Below are 19322 nucleotides of genomic sequence, written 5' to 3'. Positions count from 1 at the left end.
CTCCTGTTGCCCTAATACTAGGTTTGATTTTGAGCAGGGACTATCACTATTTTGATACAACCCAGGTCTCAAGTAACACCAGTTTTAGTGGGTTGATTGTGCAGTTCAGTATTACCATGGGGAAACAAAATCATATTTATGCACTTTTCCTTATACACTGACATTTTTTCCAGTTGCTACTTATGAAGTAGCATAGGGAACATCTTAGGGTTTATATATTCTCCTCCTAATTATTCTCATGTTTGTTTTGTCATTATGGGGCTGTTAATGCCATTATATATAGCACTGTATAAAGCTGTGATGTTATAGATGTGAGGAGAAATCTTCTGATGGTGAGGATGTTTAAGCACTGGAAGATTTCCTAAAGAGGCTCTTGAGCATTCCTCACTGGAGATCTTTAAAGACAGATTAGGCAGGAATTATGCATATAGTTGATCATGCTGCAAGTTGGAGGTGTGTCCTGTATCAGCATTTTTACTTTTGATCTATGATTTCTTTGGGTTTTTTTCCCCTCAGTTTTTTTCATGGGTTTACAACTGAAATTACTAGCCTTTAATAATTTCATCTACTCTGCTTAATGATTTTATGATATTTATTTAACCATGTGATGATTTAAGTATATATTTTAAAGCATTGGGAGCTCAAGAATAATAAATCATTGCAGGATGGGTACTAGTGGAATTTTAAGAGGACTGCAACCACTGCTAGCATTCTCAGCCAAAGTGAGTGCTTTAATAGCAAAGCAGTTTATAGAGAGGAAAAATCCTGCTCTGGAAAGGAGGGATGCAACTGGAAAACAATGTATAAAAGCAAAAAAAAAGCCAACAAAGACCCAATAACCACTACCAAACCAAAACTTGCTGTCATGTGGGCAGCAGTGTGGGAAAGCAGGAAAAATGAAAGGTGTAATAACTGAATGTTCCATAGAGATCAACGCTGGGAGAGAAGAGTTTCTTCCTTCGTCCTTAGTCAGAGACTTTATAACTCTAGAGGGAAAGTAAGTGAGAGATTGCACACATAGACCTACTGAACTGGAATGCAGGAGTAGTGGCTAAATATAATACACATCCCCAAGTGCCAAAAGAAAGAACACCAAAGAGCTGTGGGATGCAGCTATGTAAATGATACACTGCACCTCTACTATGCAAGTCTTGGTTTACAAGGATCCTTTGATGTAAAACCTCTCTGCAGTGACAGCTATTTTCACTGAAGTTCATTATAGATTAAATAGATGCTACTTTTATAATTCACCTCCAGATTGAATATGTAAATTTCATAATTTCCAGGAACACGTTGTGAGAGTGTCCTGAACTCCGAAGTATCTGTTTTTTTCTGATAGATAATGCAGAAAACACAGCAGTTTTAAGAAACGATTCTTCTGTGCATATGTTTCCTCCCAGTTAGTTGTCACATGACCTTCCTTTTCTCACAGCATGATGATGAAGAGCAGTGGGGAGGAGGCCAAAGGTAAATGACACCAGATATAACACAATAAGTTTTGAATGGCTCTATTTTCCTCTGTTGTGACACCCTGTTTGATGCAAAGACAGGAGATGGAGGAAGCTGCTGTCAGTGAGCTGAGTGTACTTATCAGTGCTAACTGGCATTGAGGGGAGTGGGCTTTGTCTTATGCTTTTCCTTAAACTCATTCTGGAGTGAGTGTCTCGTGTCATTGGGATTGGAGAGTCTACTCCTCTACTCCTACATCTACTATGCCTTAGAAGAAGCAACCCCCATCAAAAAAAAACACTGTAGGAGCTATTAGCAAATCCAGTCCTACAGAGCATCTGAAGTGCAAACAAAGACTTCCACTGCACTCTGTATTCAGGGAGCTGCCAGGTTTGAGAGACAGTGTCACATCTCCCACGCTGCTCCTCTGGCATGGCACTGTGTCTAGAATTGGTCATGGTTTTAGAGGTAGTCTCACTCCTAGGGGCCATGACCTGGAGCAATCTAGAGGAAAAAAGTAAAATGTATAAATGATCTTTGGGGAGTAAGTAGGATGTTTTCTATAGTAAGCTAATTTGTTTTCTTTGGCTGTTGTCTGCTGAAACTGACAAACCTTTTCCCACCATGCTGCCCTGGGTTCAGCAGTAGCAGCCATGTTTCTCTTTCTTGGTAGCTGGTGCAGTGCAGTGTTTTGACTTTCGGCCTGGGAACAGAGCTGGTAACAAGGATGTTTTGGTTTGGCCAAGGACTTTGTGAGCCTCATGCTCTGCCAGGGAGGAGGGGAAGCCAGGAGGAAGCAGAGACAGGACACCTGACCCAAACTGACCAAAGAGGTATTCAATACCACAGCACGTCATGCCCAGGATGTAACTGGGAGTTAGCCAGAAGGGCTGGGAGACTGTGGGGTTGGAGGAGGTATGGATCGGTGCTTGGTCGGGCCTGGGGGGTGAGTTATCGGTTGGCTGGTGCTGAGGTGTTGTATTCTCTTCCCTTGTTATTTCCTTTATCATTATTATCATTGGTGGTAGCAGTAGTGATTTGTGTTATACCTTAGTTACTAAACTGTTCTTATCTCAGCCCATGGGAGTTGCATTCTTTTTGACTCTCCTCTCCGTCCCTCTGGGAGCAGGGGGAGGGCAAGAAGGTGGGGGAAGTGAGTGAATGAATTGCCTGACTGGGTTTAAACCACGACACATGCTTATATACTACTGGGTGCACAAAAATGTCTTATTCCTTTCATTTGGAGATTATTTCTCAAAACAAGTTCTTGTTTATCATAGTCGGACACTTTTACCTTTTCTTTCTACCCTTTTGGGTCTTTATGTAATTTATTAAAAAAAAAATAATCCTTTTTCTGCCTGATAGCATGTGTGATGGGTAACTTTCAAACTGATGTCTAGATATCACAATTCTTCTGATTTTCACATCTGCTGAGTGGGCATCAGGACATTTGTACTTTACATTTGCAGCAGCACTGACCAATTTCAGTAGGCTTCTGTTTCAAATGCCTTAACCTGGGTGAGGTAATGCCTTACATACTTACTGAGTATTTGTATGGCTATTTGTATGGCAACACCACCGCTTCCTGTTGATAAATGATTTCAGCATATTGAAATATAGGTAGATTTGAAAAATAATGAGCCTCCTGTTTTCTGAGAACTTGGAATTTTAATGAAAGACTGTATGGTACAAAAGTGATGTGCTATAAAACCTTGCTGTAGTGAAGCTAAAGAGCACTGAAGCTGGAATAAGATTACCCACATGGGTATTTTTAATAAATTCTATAGTGTGTTTTCCTGCCTGATTCAGAAAATAAATCTCTTGCTTTCTGAATACCTTGCTTATATTACTTGGAGTAAGGTATGTTATAGCTCAAGCAACATTATCTTCAGTCAGGAAGCAACAGTGTTTTTTTTCTTCTAAATTAAAAAAAAAACACCAAAAACAAAAACCAAAAAAAACCCCACAATGACAACAACAAAAAAGAACCAAACCCAAAACAACCCCCACACAAAAAAAACAAACAACAAACCAAAACCAAAACAAACCCCAACCTAATGTAAAAGCATTCCAGATGAAAACTGATGCAGCTGAACTGAAATTAGCAAATCACACCTGCCTAAAGTGGTGTTTAAAATGTTATATGCCAAAATTATGATACACACAGATCATCATTCTGCAACAGGTTTTTTTCTGAGTCAGCCTGGCATGCAGGTCATGTGCCTTTTCTATTGCAGTAGGGTTTTGCAAAAGGACAAGATCCATCTGCTTGAGACATACTGTAGCAGCAAGGCCATACATAATGTTAGAGCAAATAAAACATCAGTATGCAACATAGCAGGCATTAATGGTGGAACTGGACAAGCCAGGTGGTGTTAAGTCCAAAGGAGAAAGAAAACTTTAGTAGTGGTGAAGGCTATCAAATAATGGTTTCTTCCAGATTAGCATTTAAAAAAAAAAAAAAAAAAAAAAAAAAGCATTGAATTCTTTGGGTTAAATAAAATTACTACAATTCTCTTGTAAGAAGTTGCTTTAATTGCTATTAATTGCTATTTTGTTTCCATAAGTCAATTCATAAATTGCTTCTTTTCTATAAATTTTCTCTGGTTTTGACTTTGCCTCCTGGGGTTTTAATTTATCAGACTTGTCATTTCTTGAATATTACCACAGACTGAAATGTACAGTAGACACCTGGAGGCGTTTACTTTTTTCCATCCTTGGGCTTTGTAGAAATAGGACCATCTGGCCTGTAGGTCTGGAAGCATCAACATTCACTCATTAAATGTGTCTGAAGCTCTCACTTTCAATCTGCCTCACTTAGCTACCTTAGGACTGTAGTTAGGTGGTCTGTTGTTTTCACCTGTTGTTTACAAGCAGTTTAATTGTGTGCTCCAAACTAGAGACAAACATCTCCTACACCCATCTTCCATCTTCATGTTTCATGACCACTTGGCTATTCTGGAATGAGAATCTGCGGGTAAAGAATGGTGATATTTCCAAATTTTTGTTACTGCTTCAAAAATAATTATCAAATACAAAGCCTGAGAGGACCCTGCAGAGTTATCTAGTGGGTACTTCTCATAACACAAACATCAGTACAGTGTCTACTTCCAGTGACGACTGCTGGTAAAAATCCCTGAGGGATGAGCGATGCAAATACTTGCTGTGTCAAACAGGGCCCAAGTGCCCCTGAGTTATCTGCCAGGCTTGGAAAAAGGAGTTCAAAGGAGAGAACTCACCTCTCTGGTTGTTTCTCAGAAGGAGCACAATTTTTTCACACTGGGAGGGAAAACATGTTCTAGTTGTGAATCACCTAAGGACTGTCATCTTGCAGAGTATCCCTGAGAGAAGTTAGACCCAGAAAGGAGCCTTGTTTTAATTATTAGCAGTGACTTGCCTGCCTGTCAGGAGAGGTGACAGCCTGTAAAACCTTTTTCTATTTTGCATGCATTGGAAGAGTTGACAGCAGCTTATTGTGAACTCAGAATGATGTAATTGTGGTGTCTTGGTAATCTTGTTTGATTGGGGTTTGGGGTTTTTGGGGGGATTTTTTTTGGATGTTGTTTGTCTGGTTTTTTGTTTGTTTTTTTTTTTTTCCTTCTCTCTGTAGTTAATAAATATCTTTAAAAATTTTTTAATAAAAATGAAGAGTATAAAATTCCAGAGTACCAAAACAATTAGCTTTGTCATGTGATTGCATCCCCTCATGTGAATGACTTTGTGTTCACTGAGGCTAGTTACAAGAGCAATCATTACAGGCATTTGGGCTGACCTTGCTTCTATTGATGGTAAAAAAAAATCTTCTACATAAAAAAATAAAGAAGCCTGAAAATCTGCTGCTGTGATATAAGGAATAAGGATCTGTGACATAAGGGTCAATAAGGATTTAGCTTAATCTGGAGATTCTCAGGTTGAATGAGAAGCTTCAGTAGGAGCTTATCTACAACACAAATCAAAGTGTGTTTACTGAGGTGAGGTTTATATTTTCAAGGCAGTTAGACTGCTGAACATGGCAAGGGCTGCACTTGAATCCAGCCTGTCTGCAAGATGCTGGGACGTGAGGAGATACACTGAACGGCAGGCAGCTGAAGTTACATGTGTATATGTCTGTGAAAGACTGAGCTGATAAATTCTAATTATGGAATCATAGAATCATAGAATAGTTAGGGTTGGAAAGGACCTTAAGATCATCTAGTTCCAACCCCCCTGCCATGGGCATGGACACCTCACACTAAACCGTGTCACCCAGCCTGTCCAACCTGGCCTTGAACACCACCAGGGATGGAGCATTCACAACTTCCTTGGGCAACCCATTCCAGTGCCTCACCACCCTCACAGTAAAGAACTTCTTCCTTTTATATAATCTGAACTTCCCCTGTTTAAGTTTTAACCTGTTACCCCTTGTGCTGTCACCACAGTCCTTAATGAAGAGTCCCTCACTGGCATTCTTATAGGCCCCCTTCAGATACTGGAAGCCTGCTATGAGGTCTCCATGCAGCCTTCTCTTCTCCAGGCTGAGCAGCCCCAACTTTCTCAACCTGTCTTCATACGGGAGGTGTTCCAGTCCCCTGATCATCCTCGTGGCCCTCCTCTGGACTTGTTCCAACAGTTCCATGTCCTTTTTATGTTGAGGACACCAGAACTGCACACAATACTCCAGGTGAGGTCTCACAAGAGCGGAGTAGAGGGGCAGGATCACCTCCTTCGACCTGCTGGTCACGCTCCTTTTGATGCAGCCCAGGATACGGTTGGCTTTCTGGGCTGCAAGCACACACTGAAGCTGGCTCATGTTCATTTTCTCATCGACCAACACCCTGCTCTGAATCTCTTCTTTGTCCAACCTGTGGCTGTGCCTGGGATTGCTCCGGCACAGGTGTAGGACCTTGAGCTTGTCATGGTTAAACTTCATAAGGTTGGTATCAGCCCACCTCACAAGCATGTCAAGGTCCCTCTGGATGGCATTCCTTCCCTCCAGCATATCAACTGAACCACACAGCTTGGTGTCATTGGCAAGCTTGCTGAGGGCGCACTCAATCCCACTGTCCATGTCACCGACGTTGTGTGCAGCCATCCAGCCAGTTCTTTATCCACTGAGTGGTCCACCTATCAAGTTGATGTCTCTCCAATTTAGAGAGGAGGATGTTGTGTGGGACAGTGTTGAATGCTTTGTACAAGTCCAGGTAGATGACATCAGCTGCTCCACCTGTGTCCATCAGTTCTACCAAATTGGTCAGTCAGGATTTCCCCTTAGTGAAGCCATGCTGGCTGTCACCACGCACCTTGTTGTTTTTCATGTGCCTTTATCGGGTCCCACCTGTATTCCTCAAGAGCATGTATTGCACCAGCCATACTGAACATGGTGGCTGGTGTTAGCCCCTGTGAAAACACCTGTGCCCTCTACAGAGAGATCTGACTGCTCCGTCCTCTGAAGAAGGCTACAAGCAAAGAGGATGCTGTGCCCTCCAGCCTCATGCAGTCAGACTGGCTATGGTCCATGCTAGTTTTCATGTGAGCAGACAAAGCAGGAATGTGTGGTGGGGCAAGTTTATCAGTTTACTTGGAGATATTATTTGACAGTAAATTGCACAGTCAACAGTCTTTTCCCATCACTCTGCTTTTTGCTGTTGAGCACTGCTTTTTTCTCTGGCATAACCCATTTCCATTGCAAGGTTGTGTACCACACCTTACATGCAAGTGCTCGGCAGAGAGGTCACTGTAGGGGAGGGCGGTGATGAAAAGGTGTCACCCCTCCTAGTACACCAGATGTCAAAAGCTTTCAAGCTTCAGTAAAGTCTTCCTTTAAGCTGTCTGCAACACTGGCAGGCCTCTTTGTACAAGAAATACCTGTGCTGCCTGCCAAATTCCAAAATATATATATATTTTTTTTTATTATCCATACCATAGCTTGCACTGGGGAGGGGAGAAACAAGCACTTTTGCAGGAACAGATTCCTTCTGCTGTGGCTGTCACAGCAGCTCACAAAACACTCTGCTCTAACTCCCAAATTTGGGGTCAACAATTAGAAAGGGTTGGCTGATGGGGATGTGGGTATTTCTTCTCCTCTTCTGCCTTTATTAGTATTTAGTTTCTATTTGTCCTTCTAAGTTAAACTTCACCATGCAGTATGAAATGTTGGTGCTTTCTTCACCAGTAACATCAGTGACATCAGCAGGGATGTCATTTCATGAGATGCGCATCACCTTCTGCCAGATCCCAAGGAAATACCCCAGCAGACTAAAGCAATGAGCTGAAAAAAGCAGTGATTTAACCACTGTGCTATCCTTAAGGGCTCCCTGGCTTCATAAAATGCTTTCTGGTTGCCGTTGTGATGATTTGGTACCTGAATGATCTATGAACCTCGGGCAGCAACAGTGAGGTAAAATGACTGAAATAGAAACCAGGGGCAAAATAACTATGTCAGCTTAAGAGACTTGTACCAGTCTTTTCTTTCCAATTGTTCAACTGCAGTTTGAAAATGAAGGGATAAAAATAATTTGCTGAATTCCTAATAAAAAATAATATTTTACTGAAGTAATGGATGAATGGAAATTTATGTGGTTCTATCAGACAGAAAGTTTCATAGTTGGCTAGAGATAAAGCATCACTACTAATCTCTGAACAAGAATTTGCACTAAGGAGATCTGTTTTAGGAATGGTAAAATGATGCATGTACTTCAATGCCTCATTTTAGGAATGAGGCATAATATGATGCAGGTACTTTAGTGCAAACTCCCCTCCTATAACCACAGTGCCTGGGAAGCACAGAGCTTATTCTGCTGGCACTGTGCAGCTGGACTGTACAAGTTCTGTAGCTGAATCGTTCAAGGTGTGATAGATGAGTAAATTCAGTGCTGAGTCAATCTGCGCATGAGCAGTCACATTTCCAAATACCCCAAAGCTGACCGATCACTTCTAAAATTGTAAACTTGCCTTGTTGAGCCTATAAGGTTGGAAATTCAGCTAAAAAGTCTAAAAATCCCCAAAGAACAACCTTTTTAATTTTGCATGTTCTTTTTCTTCTTTTTCTTGAATCAGCTGCCTCATACTTATTCTGGGGCAGACTGAACCAAAATAATTGTAATTACATCAGTGTGCAGCTAGTATGAGAAGTGGGATTCTTAGAAATAAAGCATTGTTTTAGCTTTAAATCCATTTCAAAATTAATAGTAATACATAGTAATACATGGTCCATCTTTTATTGCATCTTATTACTGTAAATGTGCATGAGTTCAATGCATGCTTTTAGCAGCTGCTTAGGTTACCATATATAAATAAACAAGGTTAAATCAGTAGAAACACTATATGAACTTTTATACCTACTACAGGAAATGTCTGAAATACAGTAAACAAGTGTTGTGGGCTCATTTAGTCTTCCAGGCAATAATGAAGGCTGACTGCTGAAATCATTCATTATATTGCAAAGTTTTTTGTGTATACTTCATCCAGCTTCAACTGAAAAAAATCCCAGAACTTGGTAACCTAGTTCCAGTACAAAAGGTTAAGTTAGAAGTTACTGTATGAGTGCCAAGTTACACCAGCCTGAACCTGGTGACAGTGGACAGAATAGAGTCCTCTCTATTTACTCATACTTTGTGAACGTAAACAAGTGTTTTGCTCTGGTTTTGAACAGGGAAATTAAAATGTACTGTTCACTGCCAGTTTCTGTTTGCAGTATCAGAAGAGAAAAAACTCCAATGAGGTGAGACTGAGAATTCAAGTAATTCAAGCAAATTCAAGTAATTCAAGCAAAACTGCTCTTTGCTATACAGGAAAAACTAAACAGACATTAATTAGCATTAATCACAGACAAATCATTCTGTCTGATACAAATGTGAGTACCAAATACCAGAAGCTCTCATTAAAAGTTGAATCTTTATATAGTGGTTTTTAATGATACTTTTCAGTATATAGATAAAGATGATACAGGGTTATACAACTTCTAGTCCTCCTGACTATCAGTAGGTATCCAAAAGTAGCCCTGCAGCACAGATGCAATTTTTATGGTTTAAATAGACTTAGTAGCATCTACTCATCCTAACATTTCCAATTTCAGGTCAAAATTTTTTATACAACACAAAATTTATGTCATGAATGCTTTAAAATGGGACACACCTTATTGTAGTATGTATAAATGCTGACAGCACTGATTTATAGCCTATGCAATGTGAAATGTGATTAACATTTTAAGCTAATATCCAGATCAAGTTGTTATGTTTATAATCTATCAAATGAAAATTATGAGGTTCCTAAAAAACATATTCAAGAACAGCCTCATAAAGGGGATAATGAGAGAGACATTAGCTGTTTATAAAAGATAATAGCTCATGCAAATTTGACATTACATGTCTTACTGCATGTTATGAGATGTTCATCGGCAGTGCAAATATTCACTTCCTGAAAATGTCTGCTCTTCAGTCAACATAAGAAAACATGACATTCAGTGCTATGGTTTAGCATTTTGCAGTGAAAATACAAAATAGCTAGACTACAGTATTGTCTTTGATCAATGCTTTGGACAAAAGGAAAATATAAATCCTTAATTCCAGTGTACTTTCCAGTGGGAATCAGTATGCTAATGTTTGGAACAGGTTGCCCAGGAAAGTTGTGAATGCTCCATTCCTGGCAGTGTTCAAGGCCAGGTTGGACAGGGCCTTGGGTGACACGGTGTAGTGGAAGGTGTCGCTGCCTATGGCGGGGGGTAGGAACTAGGTGATCTTAAGGTCCTTTCCAACCCAAACCATTCTGTGATTCTATAAAATTATATAAAATGCTTTAAATTAGAATAAGAATGCATGATAGGGTTGGTTTGTAATTTCCAAAATTGTTGTCTATCATATTGATCATATTAATAGCACAAATATATCTGAGACTTAAAGTACCTGTAGATTGGCATGAGGAAGACCTAACATTGACATCTTTCATTTAGTGAGATTCAAGAAGACAATGCATTCAAGGGTAACCTTCAATAGTATTTTTCAGCTTTAGTAAATACATGGTGTCCCATTCTTTTTATGTGAAAATTGACATGGTTAAAAAGTATGCTCTGGGAGATAATCAGGCATGAATTTTCTTAAGACTAAATATATCTTGCTAAAATTTGAGTCCTGATTTTAAATACAGTTGCCAGTATACAAGGGGGGCAGGATTCTCAGAGGTTCTGGGTCATCAAAAGCAATCTTCTGTTGTGGTGTGCAAATACAGCATCTAATCCTTTTAATAAACTAAATAAATCCCATATAGAAACTGCTCTGGGGTATTTTTACGTCCTAGCTACTCCCCTGAGGAAAATATTATAGGACCTCTCTTCTGATCGAAATCATGCTCTAATATCCTGCCTAAATATATTCAAGGCAATTAATACTAATTTGTTCCTGTGACAGTATTATCCTTTAGCTTAAAAAAAAAAAAAATGTCTTTTCCCTTCCTGGTGTGTCCCTGAAGTGTTTTCTAAGAGCAATCATACTTCTCAGCACTTGTTTAGTTAGGCTAAACAAGACAGAGTGTTTTAACCTTTTCTCTTAGCATTGAAGACTTTCCCCTGATAATGGTGCCTCTCTGCTCTCTTCAGGTTTTAATTCTTCTTTATATTTTAACACAGATAAACTGAATTGTTCAGAGCCTTCAAGACAAAGACGAGCACCTTTTACAGTTCTGCTTAGTACTTGCCATATCTTAGCAGTATCTGTCTGCCCACACAAGACATTACTCTTTTTCCTTTTCCCTACTTCCTCCACAGCTGACAAGTGCTTGATCCCTTACCTCCTGTGCAATTTCTAACTTCCAGATGCCCAGTTTAACTGAGATTCTTGTTAGTTCCTTGTACTCGGTACTATCAAATTACCTCAAGTACCCACTGCTGCTATTTTCAGTCATACCATTCTTGTGCAATATCCCAGTTCACCTATCAGCGGCATTGCAAAATTTGTGTCATCAGCAAACTCCATGAGGACTTTTCTGCTGGTGCTAACTGCATACCTGCCTGTGCTACTGCTATGTTTGCTGTACAGCTATCCCCTATCCACATCCAGCTGCCTTTCAGCAACTGCTTCACTGCTGAAAGCCACTTTCAACAAGTGCATTGCTTGGTGTTTGTTCCACAGCATACAGAATCTCCAGATCAGAGTGCTTTCAGTCTGTTCCTCCATAAATAGGAGAACACTGCAAACATGGATGCATGCTCTTGGGGTAAATTAGTGGGATGGTGTATCATGGGACAATGTGACTGGTTTTGGTGATGTTATGGAGCATTGGAAATCTCTATGCAAGTTTGGGCTGGGACCCATCCTTCTTGTACATACTTTTCCAGCCTGCTTCTAGAGGGGGGATACTGCTTGAAACAGACCTTTGTAAATCCAGTGATCCTACAGTTCCGGCTACACCACACAGGCAGTATGCTTCAAACATCCCTAATTTGCACAGTAACCATATCGAGCAAGAGCTAAGCAACTGAAAGAAAAGCATGTGTTAACTAGAACAGAGCATAGGCTTTGCCCAGTCACAAGCTATTTCAGAGCATACTACAGTTTTCTTTCCCGGTTAAGAAACAGCCTTGTATTATATTTTATTCATAGAGACATTCCCTATGCTATTGCCTTGTGTGATTCCTACTGTGTACAGATGTGAATATGGTGGCTTTAAATTCACCTGACTGCTGCATGTGTCCTTGAATCAGCAGTCTGCAGTGCACTTAGAAGCATTATGATGGCTATTATTTTCCTACTTCCCAGGAGGCTACCATTCATTCCAATCACATCAAACCCTCCAAGTGCCAAATCCAGAAATTTAACATTCAATTAACACCCTGTTTTGTTCAGGAAAACATTCTACAATGGCAATATGCTGCTCGCATAATCATTGTAAGGTAGTAGTCCTTTGCTAACACCTCACTGTAATCTGTGTCAAAAAGGACAGCTAAAATGGAGATACAATTGTATCTCTTAATAAAGCACAATCCCAATGGTAGTTTACTTTAAATTTCAGTATTTCATGATTTAAAGCAATCTATCACTTGAAACATAATATTTTTCTTACACGTTCACACACAAGAAAACTTTTTCCTTTTTTTTCTTCCCTGTTTTTTGGTTGATAAGAGAGTTGTTATTATGATCTGCATGAGTTTGTATGATTCAGATGCCTTGGCCTTTGCACCAACTACTATTTTTTGTGGCAAACTCCCTCTTCCTGTGGGAGGATTTAGGATACCTAACATATGTGTCTAAAATAGAAAGGATATTGGTGTCTTTGAGTTAAAAAGAGCTTCAGCCAGTCTCAAGAGAAAAACTTCAGCAGCTGTTTGAAATTGAATTACAGCCTATCAGAGGTCCATATATATTAGTAACAAGCATAGTAAGTTCCAAGGTAGAGGATGAATTTGGGCTTACTCAGGGCGTGAGTAACTGAGCACATAATTTCAAGACAAAATCTCTTTTAAACAGATAGAGTATCATTGTTTATTTTCTGATACAAGTCTTGCATTTCCTTAACCTGATTTGTTCACTTAAAAGCCTAAATAATGCCAGATAAGTTACTTGAAGAAGATGAAGTTCTCAGCTAGGGAGAGCAAAACAGGTAATTAACAGGCCTATGAAAGTGTGGAACTACAAAATTATTTTCCTGTCTAGTCTTGCATGAGGGAGTTACACATGGATATGCAAAACTACTGCAGTGCTACAGGAGCTGGTGCAGACTGATGGAGGATTTATTATCAGTTCAGTACAGCTGATTGGGCTATGGGTTTAGGAGAAAAAGGACTTCAGAAAATGATCCCTGCATTTCACCTGAGGTGTCACATTTGCTGGAAGCTTAAATTCAGCTCTGTTAAAAACATCACCATTTTTCCACCTGTTCAGTCAGAATTTGTCGATGTCTGTGTAGGCTTTTACTGTTCTCTGTGTTGCTAGCTAGTCAGGTAAGATGACTGAAGTTTATTAGTTGGCACCGGCAAAATAAGTAGGAAGAGCATGTAGTAAAGAATGTTGTAAGTACTGGGAACTGTACAAGAGTGGGTCATGGGAAAATGTCCTGAAAGTCCATCAGTTTTTCTATCCCCACCATTTGTCATCTGTCCCTGCATCCTACAAGCAGATAAATGGGTCGAGAACACCCAGATGCCTTTTTGAAGTCTTTGAAAAGGAGTAGGATTTACTCTACCTCTTATGACTCACCAGTGACTCACCAAGAGTGTTCTCATTTGGAAGAACTCTTTCCTTCTTGCTCTTGTACTCCTACACCTTGTCTAATACTTGAAGAGGGATAGTATTCCTTCTCCATTGAAGTACATTAGCTCAAGAGGGATGTTTGTATGAAGATATTCTGCTCAGTATTCTTGTGACTGTCTTTCAAATGCCTCCTTGTATTTCTGGCTGAAATTATGTAACTGAGCATTTTTATTACTCGATGTTCTTTATATCATATAGGGAAATTACCTGACTGGCTTACTCAAAATGCAAATTATCTTGAAAAAAGGAATTTTGCATTAGGTTTGATGCATAAAAAAATTTTCTGTCATTTTTCAGCATGTTTGTGTAAAACTGTTAGCCCTTGGGAAGTTGAGAGGTATGTATGCTTCCTGTCAAGTGACAGGAGATTGGGAAAGTGGTGTTAGGGGACTTCAGTAAAGGAGAATAGCAGGGATAGCTACTCTGCTTCTAAATTTGAAAGGAAGCTTTCCTTCCCTCTGTCTTAGGTTTCTGCTAATCTTCTCTCTTTTCCACTGAGTTTCCTGTTATGGGTAACAACCACCTATATTAAAAACATTAAAGGATACTAAAAATCTTCCTAAACCTGGATGCTATGGACTAAGTAAGATAATATTGTATTAAACTGGTTTGTGTCCAAAGTACTTTGGTATCAACTGATGGCAGTTGCCCACTTGCTACATGCTTAACATTTGACTATGAGTTTTAAATGGGTTACCAATTTTCAGGAGTTGAGCACATTAGCCAGTGAAATTTTGTGGTTGAAACCTATCTCTAGTGAGACACTAAGCAGTAATACTTACTGGTGGACAGGAATTAAGGAAAAGAGAATTATTATGATAAAAATGTAAAAAAAAAACCAAATCCAAAACCCTACAGAACAAGAAACTGGATTGTGAAGGTACTTATTCTGGGCTGAATGATTCTTCCTGATAGTATCATAGAATAGAATTGTGAATTCTTTAGGTTGGAAAATACCTTTAAAATCACCAAGTCCACCACTAAACAGTGTCCCTGAGTGGCACTTCTACATGGCTTTTAAATGCCTCCAGGGGTGGTGAGTCTACCACTTCCCTGGACAGCATGTTCCAATGCTTGACAACTCTTTCAGTGATGAATGGTTTCGTAATATCCAATCTGAACCCTCCCTAGCACAACTTGAGGCTATTTCCACTTGTCCTGTCACTTGTTATGTGGGAGAAAAAGCTAACCCCCACCTCCCTACAACCTGCTTTCAGATAGTTGTAGAGAGTGATAAGGTGTTCCCAGGCCTCCTTTTCTCCAGGGTAAACAGCCCTGTTTAAGGTACTTCCTTTAAGATCATCTTCTACCTTAAACATCATCTAGTTCCAACCCATTGCCATGGGCAGGGACACCTTCCACTAGACCAGGTTACTCAAGGCCCCTTCCAACCTGGCCTTGAACACTCCAGGGATGGAGCAATCACAACTTCTCTTGGCAACCTGTGCCAGTGTCTCATCACCCTTAGCAGTAAAGAACTTGGTATACAAGGTAGATGTCTATTTATCATCCAGCTGGGTTTTATTAGTCATTAGGGGTTAGATTCATCTAGTACTGTGGATTATTTAAAATAAGAAGAGTTGATAGGAGGGAAAGTGTGGGACAATTCTAGAAAGGAGTATTAAAACAGGGCATAACTATAGAAGTGCTAGATGTGAGCACAGAATCACAATCAGAGTACATTTACAAACTCAGGAGTTATGCTTTCAAATAACATTAAGATTCCTCAGCAAACTAAATCATTACTGTTGCCTCATCTCTTTAAAGTATTACCTGTGTGTGCCAAAAGGCTGAATAAGACCATCATAAAGAATCCAACTCACATCATTATTCCTCCCTTACAGTCTCATTTTGAAAACAGGAGGAATCAAGGGCATAAGCACTACTTCAGTATTTCTTTTTACTTTCATAGGGCAAAGAGCAAAATACATACAACAATGTATTTTCCAATGCCTATCACATCATGTTAAAATTCAAAGGTGAGGGAAGATGGCTCTAAATAGCCAAATCATTACTTACATTTGGTGTAGGATATGTTCCCAAGTAAAAGCAAAAAGCTCATTTGAAGATTCAAAATCTCTATGACCATTGTGGTATGAGAAAGATTTGGAACCTTTAAGATTGTTTCTGTTTATAGACTCCAGACTCCTTTCTTAGATGAGTTTGATGGGTTTTATATCTTAAACCAAACAAATAAGCAAGCAGGTGCACCGTTAACCTATCCCTTTTACCAGCAATTTATTTTCCCCAAGTACTGAAAGAGAATTGTACCCAGAAGAATGAGATTCAGTATTTTATCCACACCCTCATCATTTATGTACTAGAATGGATTAAATGTTAATCTCTTAATAATCCTTAACAAAGCAAGATCTTCAAAAACTAGCACTGTTTAATTGTCAGATGCCACGTCAAAGGAAATGCTGTTTGTTAGTCAGGGCAGGTCCCAGTCACTGCTGGGTTTAAAAACAGATTGTTTATTTCTCCAGGACAAAGCACTGCTGCACCAGCTGGAAACTATATGGTTTAATGCCTGCAGATACATGGTACAAATAGTATAAAGCTGTCTATCAGAGGCAGATAAATCAGCAGTTTGGAAACTGTTGATAAGTGGTCTTTCTCATTTGAAAAGTGAGGTCAAGGAAAAAAAAACACATGGGATTCATAAAAGCAGTGAAATTAGAGTACAGGAGGAGGATGGGGTGCATAAATCACGGCCTCCGTGCTGTGGAGTTCTCAGGTATATGGTATAAGTGAATAAAGGAAGGGCAGTGATGAGCTTTAACTTGAGTGATAAGATCTTTAAAAGCATCAGGGATTTAGCAATTAAAAATAAATAAGCAAAGATTTTTGTGGTTTTTCAGTTAACCATTTACTATTCTGTTAAAATGCAGTAAGTTTGAGCTGAGTTCTGAAGTTACAAAAAAAATTCCTATGTGGAAGTAGCAAATTTGCCAAAATATATGAAATTGCCTAAAACCTTTTTGATAAGTAATAGAAAAACATTCTTAAAGGTACTCCTAACAATAGGCTAAAAACCTTTGACTGAGATGTCCATGGTCTCCTTTAACTTCCTTGTTAGCCATGGAGGCTTTTATATCCCAAATAAGGAATAATAAATCTCTCACAGAAATAATCTTGAACACATCAAAAAGACCCTGTGATGTTTATCTTATTTTTCTCTGACCCTGATTTTTTTTTTTAAAGTTGTTATCTAAAATGTGTCTATCTTCAGACTAATTCATGTCAAAACAAAAGTATTAAGCTTTATTTTTGCCTGACTTGAAGAAGCTGTTTCCCAAATATGTTTTGGTAAAAATAGGCAAAAGATTTTTGTATTTATAAATAAAAGGGAATTGGAGCTGGATATGCATCTTCATTTTTTAAACAAAAATAAAGCAACAGCCAGAGGAATATTCAGTGAAGGGTATTTTTATTATTCCAAAGTCTATCTTCCAGTCTAATTGTAGTAGGAATACCAAAAATATTGCTGGAACTTGGTATCAATAAGAATAATAAAAAAATCTCCAAAGTGCAATTGCAAATATGATGTCTCTTGTTAAACCTTACACAATTTTACGCCACCTAAATAGGCACATGAAAACTAAGCACACACTGTAGGGCCTATCTAATGAGCACCCCTCATTATTGTTATGTTAATGTATCACCCAATCATATTATAATTTTCTTTTCTTGGGGATGCATAATGCAAATAGTTAAGTCTTTAACCAAAATGCTTCTGTCATAACCAGAAGTTTCAAAGACTGGACAGCAGTGGGATATATACAGCTGGCTGCCTGTTCATCTCTATCTCTAGAAATATCATGGGCAAGTTGATCTCCTTTTTCTTTTCTCCTTCCAGCTGAACTTCTTACATCTGAACTTTTCATTCATTCATAGAGCTAGGTTTAATAGACAGAATGATCTCTTTAATAACTGGCTTTGGCTAATTGTATTTTTTAAAAGATAAAAAATGCAGTTGTGGGTCTCCTAATATTTTCATATCTGTTATTTATAAGCCTGAACTTCCTAAATAAACTGTACTGGAAAATAAGACAGTTCTGGAAGCAAAGGAATAGAATATAATCAGGTAGCAGACAGGAAATTCAAATTATTTATGTTGGAAAAGATAGAGATAATGAAGGAAAGAAAATGAAGCAGGATATTTGTCATGAGTGATACTGGTAAAAAAAAAAAAAGTCTATTGTAAATGTTATTTCCTTAGAAAAAACCTTGTTTGTTTGTTTGTCATGTTACTGAATTGAAAAATACTATTTGTTATCTCAGAAACATTCCAACACTGTGGTTTAAAAAGTCCACTGCAGAATGAGTTATATATTCATAAACAGAGAGTTCATGAGCTTGTCCTGCCGCTCAGTCGGATCAGTCAGCATTTCACCCTTCTAAGACCTAATAACGTCAGGATCATTCTTCTTCAGTCACAGTGTGTCTGTGAAGGCACAGCAGATATAATTTAAGCCTTAAGAGAAGTGTGTTTATTTCAATGTAGGAGATGTAGAATGCCAGTGTTTTACCATTAGATAATGTGCCATATAAATCTTCACATACACCAGAGCTGGAAAGAAGCCCTTGTCTTGCAGAACCAGAGATGTGGGAAGAGCTTCACACCGGGGCTACTGACTCAGACAAAACCTTAGATATGTAGATCTTTGCTTTGGACTCCTTACTGTTTGTCTGCTATAGTGGACAAGGAGAACAAGAATACCTCTCATTTCACTAACAAGTTCAGTTGGCTTCACTTTTGTAGTAGCTGTTTATAAATAAAAAGTCTTCATGTCTTAGCTTATCTTATACAATGTATAAATAATAATTCTTAAAGACTGTTTCCATGGATCTTAAAATTTCAGCTGCAAAGTTGACTTTTCCATTGTCATATTATGATGTTTTATTCTGATTGAACTGTAGGTTTCTTTTAGAAGATTCGTCAATACATGGTCTTTGTCTTTGCATTAAAATAAAATCTATTGCACAATGAATGCTATTTCAAATGTAAATGAAAAAAATTAAGATTTAAATTTGTCTATCTGCAGATGTAATTAATAATCAAAAATGTAATTAAACATTAAAGAGGTTTTAAATTTTGTTGAATAGTTTCCTTTATGAGTTCCTAATATTGAGAGATATTAAATAACAGGCAGTTGCTTTTGATAAGTGTAATGCTTTAACACATTACATTTTAAATCAGAGAATAGAAAGTTATACTAATGGAAGATGCCCAAAATTGTTCAGTGGTATATTTTCAGTATCTATTAGCTATTGCTAAGTTGCTAGAATTAGAAATATATAGGTGACATTGGCATGAATTCCAATGCTTTGTCATTATAATAGGTGTGATAAATTAATTCCCCATTTTGTTGCTTTGTGTCATGGTTTAGGCCCAGCTGGTAACCCAGAACCATGCAGCTGCTCTCTTACTCCCCCTTTCTTTCCCCTACTCCCAGAGGGATGGGGAGGAGAATCAAAAGGATGTAACTCCAACGGGTTGAGATAAGAGCAGTCCAGTAACTAAGGTATAACACAAATCACTGCTGCTACCACCAATAATAATAATGATAAAGGAAATAACAAGGGAGGAGAATACAATCGCTCACCACCTGCTGACTGATACCCAGCCTGACCCGAACAGTGATCTCGCCC

General features: G+C 38.7%; 1 protein-coding gene across 1 annotated transcript in view; it reads left to right on the top strand.

Annotated features, from left to right (window-relative positions):
- The window catches only part of DPP10 (dipeptidyl peptidase like 10), a 563373-nt gene that overhangs the window by 219809 nt on the left and 324242 nt on the right, over positions 1-19322 (top strand). The gene's annotated exons all lie outside the window — the stretch shown is intronic.

This window comes from Pezoporus flaviventris, unplaced genomic scaffold, assembly GCF_033815535.1.
Source record: "Pezoporus flaviventris isolate CSIRO_AGI_PZ_B2104156 unplaced genomic scaffold, CSIRO_AGI_Pfla_v1 ptg000001l, whole genome shotgun sequence".
In the NCBI taxonomy this organism is placed as follows: domain Eukaryota; kingdom Metazoa; phylum Chordata; class Aves; order Psittaciformes; family Psittacidae; genus Pezoporus; species Pezoporus flaviventris.
This window is presented reverse-complemented; position numbering and strand designations above follow the sequence as displayed.